The sequence below is a fragment of the Spermophilus citellus genome (assembly GCF_964194105.1).
Source record: "Spermophilus citellus genome assembly, chromosome: 16".
In the NCBI taxonomy this organism is placed as follows: Eukaryota; Metazoa; Chordata; class Mammalia; order Rodentia; family Sciuridae; genus Spermophilus; species Spermophilus citellus.
Genome location: NC_138196.1, coordinates 86333355 through 86347992, shown reverse-complemented (window position 1 = coordinate 86347992; position 14638 = coordinate 86333355).

Sequence of the window (14638 nt, the reverse complement as noted above, 5' to 3'; positions counted from 1 at the left end):
TTCTAGGTTTAGGACACCCATGTCCTCCTAAGGTCAGCCTTCGCACGCTGGCCTCTCCTGCTGGGAGGACAGTGCTGCTCTCAGGAAGTGTGCACGCGAGGGCTCTGTTCTCTGGGTAGCTGGCAGCATTGACTCTGGGTGGTCTGTCGCGGGCACGTGCTCAGCGCAGCCCTGTCTCCCTTCTGTTTCGTGTTCTGGGTGGGAGCACCCCAACTCTAACTCTTGACAGCTCTCTGGATCTGGGTCATGGTGATTTGATTTTCGAGGCTGTGGTGACTCCTGTTTCTTTTCCTCTTAAGAAAACCCTGTGGGGATTGAGTTGCCCTCAGTTAAATCTCTGACCTGTATTGGTCTTGCTGCAAGTACTTAGGCAAGAAATGAGCCATCTGCTCCACTTGGTTAATTCTGGGCCTTCAGTGATTCTGCTGCAGCTGTGTGCTCTCTGGGTCTCTTAGGAAACTTCCTATTGCTGTTGCTGTTGATGTCCGCAGCTCTGGGCTCTCTGCTGAAGTTGGGACAGTCGGTGCACAGTTGCCGTCACCTCTGGGCAGGGTGCTTGTTTGTGCTTAGTCAATGCCTCCCTGGCTGACGGGGGCTTTCCTTGGCGGTTCAGTGTCACTGTTTTGACCCCCTTCTTCTGCAGTGTCATTATCCGCGAGGAGGCAGTGTCAGGGGCTCCAAGTGGAACAAGAGGTCGGAGCTGTGTCAGGGTTCCTTCCAGCAGCCACCACCTTTGTGCTTTCTTCACGTCTACAAAGACGACCGGACTGGGGAGCAGCGGGCCCTGCACAGGGCCAGTGTGACAGGTGGTCTGGGTGGCTGGTGCGTGGATTGGGCTTGAGTGAAAGCCCACAGTTGTATTGTGAGTTGCACACCCCAGTGCTTGGCAGAGCCTACGTAGTCCCACTAACCAGTACTCACATGCTGCCCTGTACTAATGACCAGCTAGCTGTACCTGTGTGAGGCAAGTTCAGAGCAGCTGTTACTGTGTCTATTATGCGCTTATCAGCGCTTGAGCATCAATGCTGTAAAACCCTTTGTGTGTGTCGATCTATGCAGAGGTGAAATAAACTGTGTGGAATGCCAGTGCCCCACAAGTCTGTGTGTGCTTGCTTCTCCCCCTCTCGGCAGCAGGACACCAGGCTGGCATCCCCCATCTGTGAAGCAAGCTGTCCAGCTCAGAGTGCCCGAGGCCAAGTTGCCCCTCACAGGTCCTCACGGCTTCCTGCTCCTTTGACCCCCTTCCTCTCCTTCCAGAGAGGCCCACTGATCTGAGGACCTGTCCCCGGCCTGTTGTGTGGTGGGGTCAGCCGGTTACAGGGGGAGATCAGTTGAGGCTTGGGAGGAAGAAGTTGATCACCTGCGGGGATCTCATGGAGGGTCACTTCATCCAGGCAGGGTCAAGGGGAGAAGCGCCAGGTGGTCAGAACAGGGGAGAGGACAAAGCCAGGCTGGCCCTTACCTGTGCTTCTGTGAGAAACAGCCGGGCAGAGCCGTCAGCTCAGGATTGGCTAATTTCAGTGGGTGAGCCATGGGTGTCTCTGGTTGCCTGGTCCCTGGCTCGGGGGTTTTAGGCAGGGAGCACCTTGGTTGGTGTCTGAGTGTCGGGGTACGGAGGTGGGGTGTGTGAGGGGCATGCCCTGGGCAGGCCTGCGCTGGCTGGAGGAACCGGCTGATGCTGAAGGTGGCCGTATCTCCCCAGTGGCGTCCCCTTCCCCCCAGGAGCACCCCCTCATCCCACTGGAATCCCAGAGGGCCTGGGGCTGGAGCCAAGGTGCCTCCCTGCCCCTGTGCATCCCAGCTCTTCAGAACAGACTGAGAAACGGGCTCAGTGGGGAGCAGAGGAGACCAGCTGCATGTGCACCCCCAGCGGAAGAGCAGCACTGGCCTCTGCAGATGGGCTGCGAAGCCCCATCAGTGGGCCCCAGCGCACTGGGATGCAGAGCCTCAGGTGCCTGAGGTGGGCCCAGCTCGCAGGCAGGTCCTCAGGACAGCTGCATGTGAGGAAGGGGCAGTCCCAATATTTTCCCAGGGAGAAGGGGCAAGGCGAGCGAGTCACAGCCAGGCCAAAACGTGACAGACTCCCGACATTTTGGAACAGTTCCAGGAGTGGCCCTTCAGAAGCCTCGCCTCTCCTTGGGAGCAGCAGCTTTTCCTGTGTGTGACAGGAAGTGACCTCTGTGGCCCAGAGCCCTCTGAGCTCTCAGGTCACCGCACACTTGGTACTTAATTCCAGAGCTGGATGGTAGGTCATGAGGTTATGTCTGGGGTCCCTGAAAACGAGGCTCTGCGTTTGCTAGGCCCAGAGCCCTTGGCCCCAGCCTGCGCCACCCACAGATCCCCACAGAAGGGGAGGTGCGGCTCCAGCCCAGCTCAGCAGGACGTGTGGACCAGGCTGGCCATGCCCAGGAGGAGAGGGCTCCGTGACAAGGCACAGCACTGCCTGGTGTCTGGAGACGTGTCGATGCTGATGCACACGCTGGGGTCGGCCACACAGTGCCTGCACCATGAGGTAAGTGTCTCCTGGTCCAGTCTGCACCCTGGTCTGAGTGACAGCCATCCTGTCACCCCCAGCTCCCCTCCCAGTCGGGGCCCACAGCCCCTCCTCAGCCCCAGCCCTGTCTCCACCCTGTGAACGGGAGTGAGCACTTGCAGACCAGACCTCGCTGCTCAGTGGGCCCTGGAGGACCCCAGAGCCACTGCTGATTGGTGGCAGTCGGTCCAGGCAGTTTCCCTCGTGGATCTTTCTTTACTCAGAGGGGACAGGACCGTTGCTGAAGGGCGGAGATGTGCTCAGTACCCCAACTGCTGTCTGTCTCTCTCCTGCATTTTCTTCTGCAAAAATATTATTCAACTTGAACTTCCCTGAGCCTCAGTGTTTTCCTTGCCAAGTTTTAGGATTTGGATAATAAATCAGAGTGGTTTTCTTTGCAGCCTTTGAAACTAGATGTAATGACAAAAAACATACAGGCTTTTCAGATTGAGGTGATGAATCATCTAACAGAAGTCGGGTGAACGAGATCCAGGAGAACCATTCACGTAACTCTAATAGTCTTGCTCAGTGAGAAGAAGGATTTTAAACCTCTTTAGACAAATGAAATAAAAGCTATTTGTGCAAAGAGGTGCACCCTGTGTGTTGTGTTGTGCTGACCGAGGCGCTAATGCGGCCTGTGGGCACTGAGGCTGTGCCAATCGCAATTGTGTGGCAAATACCTTAGAGCTATCACACGGTGACAGTGTCTCCACACACTGCAGTGGCAGAGATCAAGCCATCGACTTGTGGACAGGCTTGGTCTCCAGTTCTCAGGGAGGGCACAGGCTCATGGCCCTTGGAGTGAGAGGGACAATCCTGGCTGCTTATGTCCTAGATACCCGGTTCCTGATGCTGGGTGGCATGGCAGAGGGCACAGCACCCCTTGAAGCAGCTCTGCAAGGCCGGTAGTGTATGAGGCATAGGTCTTGAAATGAAGCAGAAGTGACAGTCCTGCCAACATCCAGTGAGTGCCACTACCCCGCTTCTGCATGGCACTGGGACGCAGTGGGCAGATGAGACTTGCTTTGCTCAAAGGAGCTCAAGCTCAGCTGCTTGCTCAGTGCCAGCAGGCGTCCTGGGGTGCCGACAGGCCACGCCTGCTCCAGCACTGTGTTTGCACGTGGCAAGGCTGGAAGTCCAGAGCAGCCGCACGCCACACTCACCTCCTGTTCTCCTTTCTGGGCTGCACACTCATGTTCAAGGCAATGTCTGGCTGACAACTCCTGTGGCTTTGCTGTTACCATTGACCTCTCCAGTCCACAGTCTGGGGTCAAGGTCACGGTGTCTACCACTGTGAAAGGAACTGTGGCTCCCAGATGGGACACCTCCCTTAGGAAGCTTCTGGTGAGTGTCAGAGCCAGGATAGCACATGGGTGACAGCAACGTGAGGCAGGGAGAAAGTCTGTCTGGGTGGCACAGATGCAGCCAGGAGCCTGCCAGGAAACAGAATGGCGAGTCCTGGGATGTGAGAGCGGAGGCCCAGGGCTGGCTGCGCCCTCCCTCTCCCCCGTGTGACATTGACACCATCCTTCTGCACTCAGAGCAGACAGTTGAGAACAGGCATGGTGGCCTAGGGACACTGCGGGCTGACTTGAGAGGAGCCCACCAAGGAGAGGGAGGACAGAGGGAAGGTCCCTGCAGCAGGCGGCCACAGAACCGGTAGAGTCAGGCGAGGCTCTGAAGAGGAACTGCAGAAGGAGGAGACGGCAGAGGCTCCTCAGCTCGCTGTGAGGCACGAACCAAAGGTTCTTAAAAATAGTGATTTGGAGACAGCACCAAAAATGAGTGGAAGGTGCAGAGATTCCCCTGTCCCCCAGCTGAGCCCAGCCTCCAAAGCAGCACCCCTTAGAGCCGAGTGTTTGTTGGAGCTGGTGGGCTTGTGAGACCCCCTCCCCCAAGGCCCACAGCCAACGGGGGGGGGGGGGGGGGGCACGTGGTGCTGGAGATGCCCTGGGTGTGGGCACATGTATGCTGACTCGTGTCCCCTGCAGCACCAAGAGTACCTCTCTGCCCTAAAGGCCTCTGTGGCCTTGTTCTCCTCCTCCGCCACCCTGCTGACCACCGGGCTCTCACTGGGCCCACAGTTTCACCTTTTCCAGCAGGTCCTGTGTGAGACTCACAGGGCACCTCCTCCCCTGGCAGGCGTGGTCCTCGGGTATCTGTCCCTGGGGAGATCCCCCAGATGCCTCCAAGCTGCCAACAGAGTGGCAGTCTCTTGATGGTATGAGCTGGAATACTGTTGGGCACGAGCCACGTTTCTGTTGTATTTTGCTCACACTGCATAGGTAAGACCCGCTATGCCAGTCCCCTCCACACTCTAAGTTTCCTCTCAAGTCAGGTACGGGACCAGGGCGAGGTTCTGGGACTTCCACTTAGCCACCGTGGAACACCTCCACATGTCTGGGTGGCCGTGCCCTCCCCCACCTGTAGCACCTGCGTGGCATGGGTGTGCCCACCTGCCAGCATCCAGGAGCCCCCCTCGCACACTGCACCCCCATCGTTACGTGCCTTATTTTAGTCAGCCTGTCCTTCCCCTGGACAGGAGGTCATTAGCTTCACGTGCCTTTTCCTGCCTCCTCTAAGCCAAGAAACCACTCACTCTGGGACCTGCCGATTTAACTTCTTTGATCTTTTCATTAAGTGTTTCTTGTTGATTTGTCGAGCTCCTGGTAGACTTTAGAGAGATCACTTTATTCTGGATATTTTTAGATATATTCTCCCACCTACCAGTGGGCACTTTTGGTGGGGACCTTTTACTGAATAGCAATCCTTAACTTGAATGAATGTCGAATCTATTAACTTCCCCAGAAGGCTTCTTATTTGGGGATTAATCTTTAATAGAAGAACAATGAAAATGTTTAATGTTTGTTAACAGAATTGTGTAATATGTAAGCTGTCTAACTCTTAATTTATTGTCAGGATTTCCTATAAAAGGAAATAGTGTATTTTTCTTAAGAAACTCTTTTCTAAACATGTTCTCGTAACACACGGAGCCGTGGAATCCTACCATACAGCATGTCTCCTTACACTGACATGGACTTAAGAAAACAGAACCAAACAGATACCAGGAGGAGGAGTCGGGTTTGGATGAGCAGAATCCCCGAGATCTAAGGGAGAGTGGACAAGGCGTGCATTGTGGATTTGACTGAGAAGCAGCAGGGGTGGACCATGCCGTTCACACAGACACGGTGAGCACCAGGGGCCACAGAAGGTGCAGCAATCATGGTGAGCACAGAGCCAAGATGGAGGTCCTACAACCCCCCAAGCTGCAAGGTGAGCTCAGTTTTCAAGCTTAGAGCCAAGTGTTCTAATTATACCTGGGTGAAGCACAAGCCACCGAGGAAACATTGAAAGACTAGATGGCTTCTGGGTGGTGACTGACTGGCAATGGGTGCATCCTCCGGCAGAGCCAGTGCCAGTGTGATTGCCAGGCCCAGGAGCAGCCTGCCTGAGGGCAGGCACCAGCCCTTCCACGAGGTCCCCTCACTGGGCCCCTGCCTCCTTGTCAAGGGGTCCCAACCATCCCCCCCGCTCCCCGGTCGAGGGCCTGGGTGAGCAGGTGAGTTTCTGAACTTCAGAGCAGACTGAGCAGCTCATTTGGAGGGAGGCTTGGAGACAAAGGGGTTGAAATTTAAATCTGTCCTTTGACCTACAAATTTGACATTGTCCTTTGCAACAGTCTTACACGGTCTGCTTCTGCTTCCATGGTTTAATTTGGAACCTCTAAAGAGTGGAAGAGGACTGGCATAGCTGGTCTTACCTATGCATTATAAGCAAAAATATAACAAGAACATGGCTCGTGCCCACCAGCAGTCTTCCAGCGTCCTATCATCATTTAGGGGCCTTGCTGGTGGCAAATGCACAGTCATGTTTCCTCTTGGGTTTCAGACCCCCTGGATTCATGTGAGTGCCCTGGTACAGGTCTGTGGAATTAAAAATGCTCTTCCAGTTGGAGGATCTCCTGGGAACTAGGAGGTCAAGCACTGGGTCCCCCTTCCAGCCGACTTGCTTCCCCATAGCTGGGGCTAGTTAGATGTGTTTACACTTAGAGACTGACTGGCTCTGGGGTTCAAGTGGGAGTGGTTGGGCCGATGCACAAGGACTTTCTGAGGCCGGCTTCCACCTCACCTCCCTGCAGTATGAAGGAGACCACGAACAGCAGAGCTGCGCCTTCTCGGAAACCCCTCGGTGCAGAGAGCCCTGTCCCAAGCCCAGCAACCTGGGCTGGTCCCAGTGAACCGTGTGACCAGGTTCCCCCAGTGGCACCAGGGGTAAGGATTTGGACACCCAGGGGCAGCTGGCCCAGGACTCCAACTGCATAAAAGCACCCCAGGTTTTCTGCAGAAATCTGCCTTGGAAATTCCCATCTGTTTCCTGCTGCACTTTTCCTGCCTCCCAGCCCCCTTCCCTTCTAAGGTCTCACGGACAGCGTCGATGGTTTCCTGGGCTGCATTCCGACACAAGATGCTTTCTTTCCTGCATCTTGCTGGTCACAGATTACCCTCTGTCCAAACGCAGAAGCAGAAAAACAGGGCAGAGAAGTGCCCATTGTCCTGCTGGGTGCGGGGAGGGACAGGCTGCAGGAGGCAGCTGCAGACAAAGGCTCCTTCTCTCCCTCCTGCCTGCCAATCGGATTTCCTCCCAAGACAGCGGCCCAGCACTGGCCTGCCTGGCACAGTGGTGGTTTGAGTCACGACAAAGCACCATGGCCCTAGTGCTTGTCCCACAGCTCTGGAGGCTGCAAGCCCAGGGACATGGTGCCTGCAGGTTCTGTGCCTGGCCCGTCTGGCTTTTAGAGGGCACCTCCCGGGTGTGACCGCTGGGAGGAAGCGCAGTGTCTTCCTCTGAGGATACTAGTCCTACCTACAGGCCCACCTATGACTTTCCTCTTTTCCTTCCTGTGGGCCCTGACACCAAACAATCCTATGGTGGGGCTGCCACCTGAGAGGGACAGTCTTGGCCCAGACAGGCTCCTGCCGTTCTGTACCCATTGCCCACTTCTCCTACTTCCTGTCCTGTCCCCTTCCCAGCTCAACTGAATTTTTTCAACATTGCCATATTGTTGGCAATCGTTGTGACTATCTACAGCCGAGTTACCATCACATGATCATTTTTTCAAAATCACAAAGTATTTTCGATAATCACATTATTTAATTTTTTTCCCTGGCTTCAGAACCAGGCTTTCGAGTTTTGGTTTGGAGCTCCCTCTCGTGGACACAGTGACTATCCACCGAGGCAAGGTTGGCAGGGCTCCTCAAGGTGTAGACAGGGCTCAGGACCAGCAGGGGTGGAAATGAGTGCAGTGACACCCAGGGGTCGGTGACTGTGTTGACAATGTGACTTCCCGAGTTCATGCTACTGTCCAGTGAAGGATGGACACTACCATTTCCCACATGACCAGTGTCCCACATCACAAAATTGCCAATGGGAAAAAATGCAAAATGCATGAGAGTGAAGGATTTTAATGTGACCAAGTATAGGAAGGTCACTGGTGTGCTGGGCCTGCAGGCAGAGCTCCTCCTTCAGACACGCTCGCTCCTATTGTTGGTGAGGTCAATGCACTGTCACCCGGGGAAGCATGCATCTGTCCAGGATGGACGTTTTCACGTTGTCACCACCGTGCCCATCTTTCTTTTTGTTTATTTCTGTTTACAAAATATTTATTTTCAGTGTATATGATGGCTTCATAAACATGAGTAAAAGCTCCGTAAACAGGGACTTTGTGTGTTTACGGGAGGAAGAAGAATGGTCTTAGGGAAAAAGCCGACCACAGAGAGAGGGAGAGAGAGGCCTCTCAAGAGCTTCCTTTTTCAAATGTGTCCAGACTTTTAAATATCTACGGTTCTCCAGGTGCAAAGGCCCCCGCCTGTTTGGGCGGATAGAACAAAATGCACACAGAGGCCCCTGAGCAGCAGAGGCTCGCTCTCACCACGCGAGGCTGGCAGTCCAGGGTTGAGGTGAGACAGAGCCCTGTCAGCCCAAGGCAGGATCCTAGGGTGGAGCTGGGGTTCTCAGGTTGGGGGTGGGCTGTGGCCCCTGAGACCTTTTTATGAGGCTGCCAATCCCACCATGAGGTTGCCCCCTGCCCTCAGCACCCCCAGCGCCCACCTCCTGGTGCCCTCCCCTGGGCTGAGGATGTCAACACACTGGTCCCTGAGTGTGGGCACCGGTCCCTAGTGGAGAATCCCGGCGACCTGGGCTGCTCAGTGCTTGCCTCTGTCGATCATGTGCTGTGACTCGGGACGTTGCTCTGTGCCTGCTGTCCACTAGTTCTCGGCAGCTCCCCCTTTCACTCCAGAGTGGCCCCAGTTTGGATGGTAAGCCGTGCAGCCTCCCATCATGGCGGAACTGTGGGCATCTGGGGCAGAGAGAGAGCTCAGCTCTCTGTCCAACCTCTGCCTTCCTCCCCGTCAGAAAGTCACTCAGGCCTCGTCCAGGGCCACACAGTGGTGTGCTGTCTGACCGGGTCAGACTCCCTGAGTCGGGGTTTGATCTGAGTCATGTGCTGGACTGCATGGGGGCCCTCTCCAGGACCCTGACCTGGCTTTGTTGTCCCCTTCCCTTGGTGGCAGGTCAGCCCTCCAGGAGGCCGACTCACAAAGGCCTGGAAATCCAGGTGTAGGAATCTTAGTTCAGACCTGTGGGGCTCAGGCCCTGGCCCCTCTGGGCCCCAGCTTCCGCCCTCCTGGGGTGCAGCCAGGGTGTTGAGGGTGAGCTCCACTGCCCCGTGCCGGTCTGGGTGCCGCCTCTCTTGGCCTTGCCCACCCCTCCCTCTTCTGGAACCCAGGGCACACAGCTTGCCTCAGGCTCTATGCAGGTCAGGCTGAGCCTGCTGCGTGAATGCCCACTTGCCAGAGTCCGTCCACCCCCCTTTGTAGCCACTCTCCTTGTAAGGACTGGCCTGATGTGCTACGTGGAATCTTTAAGCCTCTGGGCCCTTTCGGAACGGAATTCTCCTTAGCATGTTGGTCTGTGCCCTGGATCCCATTTCCTGGATCTTCTTTGGGACCTTGCTGCTGGCCACTTGTTCCTGTGTGATAGGCTCTGTCCCTGGGCATGATCACTCAGCACTGAACTGAGAGCCTGTTGGGGCTTAAACCAGCAGCATCTGTCTAAAATCACAAGACTCTGGGCGGTGGAAGAGCTCTGGAAAGGGCATGGGACTCCAAGGACAGACTGACAGATACAGAGCCCTGCCCTTGACCACCAGCTCAGGCCCTGTGGCCAGCACAGCCTCCTGCGTGGTGTGGTTATTAATGGCACTGTAGAGACCAAGTCCCCAGGAGCCCTGTGTGCGGAGCCCCCAGGAGAATCCGCAGGGCAGAAACGGGCTTCCACGCTTGGTGAAGACGCTCCTACTTGGCTTGCACAGCGGGCGAGGCATTCAGCCCCAGCTAAGGTGCAGATCTGGACCAACCATCATCTCCAAACGAGTCTTTGGCCAAGTGGCATGGATTTTAGGAGGGAGTCTTTACCCTTCAGCCTTGACCTGGCCAGATGGGCAGCTCTCAAGGCTTCAGAAGCAGCAAAGAATGCACCGCCGATCAGATGACAGCCCTGCATCTCCAAATGTAGAAACGTGTGTCTGCCCAGCCTGCAGATGATCTACGCCTTCCGCCCCCACCCCCGCCTCATCACGCACCAGGCCAGCATGTCCTCTTTGGTTTCCTGTCTGTTGAGAACATCTTTATCCTCTTCCTAGTCCAGAGGGACTGTGCTGTTTGGGGGAAACTCCCCTGCTCTGCCGGGTTCTGGGCTTCGTGCCGCCAAGGCCTGGGCACGTAGCACACAGTGACCACAAGGGAGGCCGTGCCAGAGTCCGCACACATGGTGCCTGAAGGGCGCAGAGCTAAGCCCTGCTGACAGGTTTCCTAGGATATGTTTTGATTTACAAAATATGGAAAAACCTTTGCACTATATCACAGAGTAACGCCAAACAACGAGCCATCTAGTGGCAGCAAAGTCGGGAAGAGCATGACCATGTCACATGGAATTTCTGGCTGCCGTGGGCGGGGGAGACTCGGCTAGTTTAAGTGTTTTGTTGTTTTACTCAACAAGGATTTGCTGAGCGGGTTTTGTGTGCCAGGTTTAAGGAAGGTCCTGGGACTCCACAGCATCCCGGTTCGAGGTGGGCTGGGACAGCCACTGTGACGGACAATGCTTGGCATCCAGACGTGGGCCCGAAGGGAAGGAACTCGGCCCGTGGGTAACCGGGGAGCCTAAGCCAGGCTCAGCTGAGGCACCCCAAACCTGGTGCCTGTGCTGAAGTTTGAGTGGAGGGGAAACGGGCGGAGAAGACCCTGGGGTGGGGGAGACAGTTCTGCAGCATGGTGGGGGCAGGCCGTGCAGGGCCTCCAGCACTGATCCTCAAGCACTGTTCTGGTCACAAGTGGCTTTAGAAGTGTGGGGGGACTTGCCCTGGCCTGCATTGTCCTGGAGGAGACAGGGAGCTGGAGCACACCTAGGGGTGGGATGTCCTGCATCGACAGACGCTTCTCACTGACAGAGAGGGACAGAGCTGGGAGCAGTGGCTACAAATCACCTGTGCCTCCTGGTGTGCCATTCAGCAGCACTCTCTGATGGCCCTGCCTGGCAGGGCCACTGGACTCTGGGCAGGACGGTGCAGAGTGCCATGCCACTCGTAAGCAAGAATGGGGTGGGCACGTGCAAGCCCCACACGAGGGCTACTGGTGTTCTGTCTCAGGGACCCCTGGGGTGTGTCCCTGCCCGTGTGGAGGGAGAGGCAGGCTGTGGACACTGTGGTCCCACCGTGCCACGGTGCCCGGGTGCCATGGAGCTCCCTGGTCACCACAACCCCATCAGCTCCTGGTGAATTCTGCCCATTCCCTCTGATTTCATCTCTTTCCCCAGCAGTCTCCCCTGGGAAGCTCATTCCAGAGATGAGGAAACAGGCTGCTAGGTGTCCCTGAAACTGCCCCAATAACAGGTGACGGTCTCACTCTGAGCTCTTGGGACATTTCTGCAGCCCCAACACGTCTCCACCATGATGGCCCCACTCCCGCTCTTCTGCACCAAGAGGCTTCATCCTTGCGTTGGGAAGAGCTCTGAGCGCTGGGCAGTTGCCTATCTTCTAAAACCCATAGGACCACGTTTTGTTTTCTGAGGCCAATGTGTGGAAGTTGTCAAAATATCTTCAAGAATAATTTTATTTCTTGCAAATATTGAAAGTGATTCTCCTGATTTGAACATCAGTTTTGGCCTTGTGCTTTAAGAGCATAATTCTCAGGACTCCACTTGGCCAACAACCATAGGACCCCAGAGTCCTGCAGGATGAAGACACCTCCAATCCTGCTTTGTGGTCCCCTTTTCTAGGTCACATGACATTTCTCACTGACCATTTAGCAAGTTGGAAATTCCAGCTGTGGATCAGGATGCACCTTACTGACTAGTCCTTTGTAGCAGTCAGGATTCTTCTTTTTTTAAATCTACAAACTGTTTTATTTACTACCTCACTTTTAACATAATTCGTGCACTTATAAATATCGGATGTTCCAAATAGGACTCAAGTTTGTCCACTGTGTACCTAGTAGTGCTGGATCAACTACATACATGTAACCGTGGTTATATCTGAAAGGAACATTCTGGCCTAGAATACGCCTTTCTTCCACTCTGTGTCACATGTGCCGTAGGCAATGTGTCACTCTGATGTGATGTCATAATTCCAAAAAGCCTTTTCAGAAGGTTTCCTTTCTAGGAATTTTAGCACAACCTCTGCCCCACAGCTCACCCTCTGGCCTGTGCCAGCTGCAGCCCACCCTCTGGCCCAACCCTGGCCCTGCAGCCCACCCTCTGGCCTGGGTGGAGGACCCAGAGGCCTGGGAGCAGCCACCTCCCTTTCCCACTGTGCTCCGCCACATCTTGCAGGTGGGATTCTTTGGACACACAGGAGCCCACCCAAGTAGCTTCAGCAGAGACAGCTTGTCCACCCTGCTGGTGCAGACCTAGTGAGAGGGCCGCATCTCGGCGGAGCGTCATCTCTGGGTTGGTCTCTCACTGTCCTGCTTCTGGGTTCCAGTCAGAGTTCAGGGCCACTCCACCCAGGGCTGACAGTGGGGTCCTGGGGAGTCAAAGTTTGGGCTCACAGATCTGTTACCTTCATAGAGGGGAAGGCACAGCCTCTCCTGTCGGGAGCTGGCCTCTGTCCTTCAGGGCCCTGCCCTGAGGGTGGTGGCTGGAAAGGTCAGGATTTCTTTAGAATCAGGCTTCCAGAAAATTGGCTTCCCACGTCACAGAAGAGCACGTGGCTCTGAGCTCCCAGTGACAAGGGGTGCACAGCCCTGGGTTCTCTCAGGAGGAGTCCCTGTGAGAGACCAGAGCTGGACCCACATGACTGGGATTCACAACACTGAGCAGCCCCCCTGTGGGTGGGGTAGCCATGGGTCAGGACTGAACCTCAAGGAGGAGAGCAGGTTTGGGTTTTCCAACGAAGGGACTGATTAACAGGAACAGCATGTCTGATTGCTGTCAGAGTCTGGATGCTCTGTCCCCGGTCTCCATTCATATGTTCAAATCCTCAAACCCAAGGTGATGGCCTCAGGAGAGGGTTTTGGGGGGGGAAGAGGTCATGAGGCTGGAGGAACCTTGGGGAGTGGGGCTGGTGCCCTTATAGGAGGCACCGAGGAGGGCTCTCTGGGCCTCCACCATGTGGTCCGGGAAGCAGGACCTGCGTGGACACTGGCTCCGCCGGGATCTTGGTCCTGGACATCCAGCCCCAGAACTGTGAACAGCTGCTATCTCGTCCGTCAGCCACCCCACCGAGGTCCTCCGGGCACCCTCCTGAAGTCACAGGAGGCGCTCAGCAGACACTAGCTGAACTGAAGGTCAGGTGTTGGGAAACCCCAGTCCTGTTGCTGCTGTGAGGCCAAAGACAGAGGTAGGCCCATCCAGAACCGGAGGAATGTGGTCCTGGTGGCAGCAAGACCAAGTGGATTGGGGCCAGGGGGGCAAATGCACTGGGACAAGAAGGACTTTGTCCTCTCCAGGGTACTCCCGGTGCATCTCCCCTAACCTGAGTCAGGCACACTCCTGGTGCAGGTGCAGGGCTGAAGCGCAGGTGGGTTGTGCATTTACAGTTTGCTGGGAAACTGCAGGAAAGACCAACGGGCCACCTGGGGCATGGCTGAAGACAGCTGTTTTGTGTGAGGCGGGGTCCATACATGAGGCCCCTGGGATACTGAGGGGAGCAAGGCGCAGAACACAAGAGCCCCGGGTCAGGGACCTGGGGAGAGGATGTGGACAGCCTTCCTTCTCTGAGGCTGCCTCTCCTGGTTCATCCCCTGGCCTGGCTGGTTCCTGGTGCTCCTGGCACACCAGAGGTGGAGCATGGAGGCATGTTTTTAAGGTTCTAGACACTTCTCGTGTGTTATTTTCTCAACAAACTCACAGGAGAGTTGCTACTGCACACGTTTTCAGATGGGGAGCCAGCTCTGTGAGGCTGCTGGCTGAAGCTCACAAACCAGTCTGGATGCAGCTCGCAGATCCTCAGGAGGCCCCTCTTCTTGGCCACAGCACTGTGCCAGGTGTGCGCTATTTATATTTGGACACACACTGTGCAAAGTGACGGACACCAGTGATCATGGTGCAGCTCAGCGGCAGCACACGTCTATGACGGTGACTCTGATCAAGACCTGGTCTGTGGAGAAGGCCTGCCCCTTGCAATGGCAAGGCAGATCCTGCTGAGTAGCCTGAGGTAGATCCAGTGCAAAGCGAGGTCGTTTCTGAAATTAAAACACATGCACTACATACAAGGGCTGCCAGCTTCCCTTGTCCACCCTGGGGGAGGTGCCAGTGGACAGTGGGAGATCTCATCAGCCCCTGGGGGGAGGTGCCAGTGGACAGTGGGAGTTCTTCAGCCCTGGGGGGAGGTGCCAGTGGACAGTGGGAGATCTCATCAGCCCCTGGGGGGAGGTGCCAGTGGACAGTGGGAGCTCATCAGCCCCTGGGGGGAGGTGCCAGTGGACAGTGGGAGTTCTTCAGCCTTGGGGGGAGGTGCCAGTGGACAGTGGGAGCTCATCAGCCCCTGGGGGGAGGTGCCAGTGGACAGTGGGAGTTCTTCAGCCCTGGGGGGAGGTGCCAGTGGACAGT